The sequence below is a fragment of the Quercus suber genome, unplaced genomic scaffold (genome assembly GCF_002906115.3).
Source record: "Quercus suber isolate HL8 unplaced genomic scaffold, Cork oak 2.0 scaffold_167, whole genome shotgun sequence".
Taxonomy (NCBI): Eukaryota; Viridiplantae; Streptophyta; class Magnoliopsida; order Fagales; family Fagaceae; genus Quercus; species Quercus suber.
In genome coordinates this window covers 346,025-350,493 of record NW_027071804.1, presented here as the reverse complement: position 1 = coordinate 350,493, position 4,469 = coordinate 346,025, and positions in this window count along the sequence as shown.

Sequence of the window (4,469 nt, the reverse complement as noted above, 5' to 3'; positions counted from 1 at the left end):
CAGCATTTTTTTTTTTCACGGGTTTCAGTCTTTTTTTACTGTTTATGTATTGTTGCGGTTACTGTTTAATGAACAGTAGCCGCAAAATTTGACCTTTCAACCCAAATTTTACTGTTTACGAACCCACAATTTTCACTTTTCAATAATTTTTTCATTAAATATGGGTCCCACGATACTATTCATACATTTAAAAATTATTTAGTTACAGTGTTTTTCAGTTTTCAGTTTCAGTTTTCAGTTTTCAACTGTATCCAAACGAACCCGTAGTCAACAATTGTTAGCAGCATAAAACACAGATAATTTAGATAAACGGTGGCTTATTGGTTAAAGTATACATCTTGGAAGTTAATTAATTGACCAAGCCTTATCCAACAATAACTCATCCTTTATTAATTATGAAAATATTTTGGATATGCTTTAATTTTGGTTTGAAAGCTCGAAAATGTGTTGAAAACACAAGAGCAATTTAAACCCCCCAATTAAAATTACGGCTTGATTGATTTTACACTAACTTAATACTAAGTGCAGAATAGTGTAAACACAAGCGTATAAGCAAGACAACTACTCTAATCCATATTTAAAGCAACACAGCAGTAAAAATGAAATAAACAAGAGTAGGGAAGAAGGATGCAAACACAAATAACACCGAGACGTGTTATCAAAGAGGAAACCGAAGAACTCGGCGAAAAACCTCTCCGCCGCCCTCCAAGCAGAAATCGATTCACTAGACAATCAGTTGGGATACATGAGTTAGCAAGAGACCCTTCAAGCCTAATCTACCCGATGTACCTAAGCCCTCCTAGCTCCTATTCCAACAAGGCTTCTCGGAACCGTGTCTTGTCCTAGTTCTCTAGATCCCATAACAAGCTCTATATTACATCTGTCATCCTTGGCTTCTTCCAATGCTTCCCAGCAACTCCAAAACACTCTTTACACTCTAAATAGGTGTGGGTTGTATTTGGGTACAAATCTCCTCTCAAGGTATGATAATGGGACAGGGATGGAGAAAAGACTACAATGATTTCTCACTAAGGATGAGTAATTCTTTCTCAAAAGATGGGTATGTGTTTTAGAAAACCTCTCTAGGGTTTTTCTCTCTGAATAGCCTCGTCAACATTTGTGGGTAATGAGGGTATATATAAAGTGGGCAAGGATAGAGTGTATCAAAAAGGACAGGCTGGCAAAACAGAGCGTTTCGCGGGTATCTCGCGGGAAGGCCTTACCAGCGAGATACTCGCAAAACACAACTGTCTCCATCTGTCTTGACTCTTCGCTTTCCAGTCATGTGCAGGGCACATACATCATTTCGCGAGAAGCTAAGTCGCTACATACCCGCGAGAACTCTTCAGTCTTCAAATGCTTGAGTCTTCACACTCTTTTTCTCTATCACACAACCCTTACAATCAAATCCCACGACAAATACAGGATATAAACGATTGAAAACAATTACAATCAAATTTGGCACGGAATAAAAGCCAACAAAATACATAGTTGTAAATAACAATTTTACAATCTCCCCCTTTGGCTATTCCGTGACAAAATCCTAAAACAGACTCTAGACTTAAACGTGAGTATGGGAACAAAGGCAAAACTCACTCACACCTAATTTTAAATTTTGATAAGCTCTTGAAACATATGAACAAGTATTTCCTGAAACACAATAACACAATAATATCATTGTATGCAGAAAACTTGAAATGCATATGAAGCAAATATAATGTGATCAAGCAAAATGGAATAAAAACAATAGACCATGGCAAGATCAAACAAGCAATCACTATACAAAAGTAATCACTATGCTCATTCACACAAGAAATGAACATCCGGACATGCAAGATGATAAGCTCATTTGAAGAGTATCATTTGCAAATCCAACACTCAACCAATACAAAATACACGAAGTATTTGCATCTAGGAAAAATCTTACTAGGGCACAAAAGTGTTCATCACTCAACCAATGCATAGAATGTATATGCATCTAGGAACAATCTTACAAGGGCACAAGAGTGTTGTACTGAAGTAAAATGTATGACATTAAATATCAAGTACACAAGCATAAATCCTGCATAAACAAGGTACTGCATATGCATGGCACAAATCATAAAAGCCTACAAAAATGCATGAAACGAACCCTTAAAGCTTACAAAAGCAACATGGGTACAAAATATAAAGTACTTCCCTATCATATCACTCCCCCTATCATGAATCATAGGAGTTGTGATGAACTTGGAACATATATACCTGTAACCTGAAACACTTGCACAAAACGCATTAGACCCTTAAGGTAAAGCAAGTAATAAACGAACAAGTATAATATAACATGTAAATTGCGATCAAGTAATCAAGATGTGAAACATGTGAGCAACTTGATCATATAGCAAAGCAAATGATCATCTGAACATGCAACCAATAAAGCACAATAGCAAAAGGATAAAAGCATGTCCAACACATAAGCACGATGCAAAGAGCACAATAAAGCAATGAGAAAACAAACATAAAGTAAATCAAGGTTTTCTCAAAACAATGTCTTCTGCCTCTTGGTATATGAATCTCCCCTATGGCTTTCTCCCCCTACGAATGTGCACAAGGTAGAATTTCTCCCCCTAAAAGTGTGCACGAGTCATATAGAAATGACAATACTCTCCCCATTTTTGTCACAAATAGACAAATGAATCAAGAGGAAGGAGGGAAAAAGAAAAAAAAATGAAGATGATGCATGAGGGGTGCAAGATGAATGAGAAAATGAAGCTCAAACATAAGACAAAAACATTTTTGTTTTTTTAAATGCTACAAAGTATAAAGAATATGACATGCTAAGGATGATGGAACATGATATGGACCTAGGCATGACATAGACACAAGAACATGTTAAATGTGCTAAGAGGTCTAAAAAGACTTAACTAGTAAGTGAATGCAAAAACATGTCAAGTATTAGAGTGTGTGCAGCAAATTGCAACTAGTGTGCATGTGTGATGCATGACTAATGCATGAACAAGGCACTCATGGGGTAAAGTGTACAAAACATACCACCAATGATCAAAACATGATAGACATAAATAATTATGGTGATCCCCAAAATTTGGTACTCATCGGAGTCCAAAACAACGAGAAAATGTCATTTGGGCATTTTATCAAACACTTAGAGTGCACACACTACACATGTATGATGAACAATGCAAGAACATATGAAAAACTTGCCTAAATACATGTTATTTTTGCCACAAGAGGCCAACATCCAAACCAAATCAACATTTAAAACAAAACCCAATAAAAAAGATTGACAAAAATTAAGTTTTCCAACTCCTATTTGAGAAAATCCTAAACATGAACATAAAACCCCCAAAAACATAATCTAAAGATCAAAATCAATGAAAAGAGTTAAAGATTATTTTAGAGATGTTAATGAAATGAAAAACACTTGAATTTAGTTGGGTTTTGATGTAGAAACATTAAAACAGGGGTTTGGGAGAAGATGGGAGGCGTTTAAAATAAATGACCCACGAAATGCCCTTTAAAAACCTGATCTAGAAATTTTCGCTGATATCTCGCTGCTTAGAATCCCGCAAAAATTTCGCTAGTATCTCGCTGGTAAGCCGTACTCACGAAATAGTCGCAAAACTTTCTGTCCAAAACTGGAAAACTTGAGAATTGGACCCTTTCACTCGTGACTGAACTAAAACATGAAATAAGTCACGAAAATACCCAGAAAACATGTTTTTCACACAAAAACAATTTGAAAACTTTGAGAAACATGGGTGATACAAATCACCTCCAAAAGCAAACAAAAAGAACAAAAATCTTTTTTATTTGAACCACATATGGTTGAGCACACACACATCACATTTGAACATGTACAAACACACAAATGAAATAGGTATTCATTGAATATTAAACTTGTGTGTTGTGTGTGGGAATCAGGTATAGAATAGTCCTTAGACTAGAGTGAAGCTTCAATGATCAATTCAATCGAGTCATACACAATTGATACGAAATCAAGTGGACTATCTCCATTATAGAAATGAGTATATATATAACCTCCCACACATTGATTACACGACTTAGAAGCTTTTCATTTGGCTTCTACATAAAGCATAACAATTGATCCAATTTTTGGACAACACATCTCTTTTTGAGATTGGTGCTTGAAATTTTTGATATTTCAACATTAAGGATTAGCTTTTGGCTTTTTGAGCACCATACAAATACATTAAAAGTGTCGCTTTCCCTTTTTTCTAGTCGAATACTAGTATGTGTGACAGGCTTTTGCAGCTTAATATCTCTTTTCATTTGAAGATTTACATTTGGTGAGCTCTTTTTGCAAAAACATAAAAATAAAGTGGGAAGAGATATAGACACAAGTCTATGCAAGTATCAAGACCAACAAGACTATTGACCAATCATTCATGACAAGCTTGAAGATCTATTTACAACAGTCACACATAGTTTTCAAGATTTCTTCCACTCAAAAA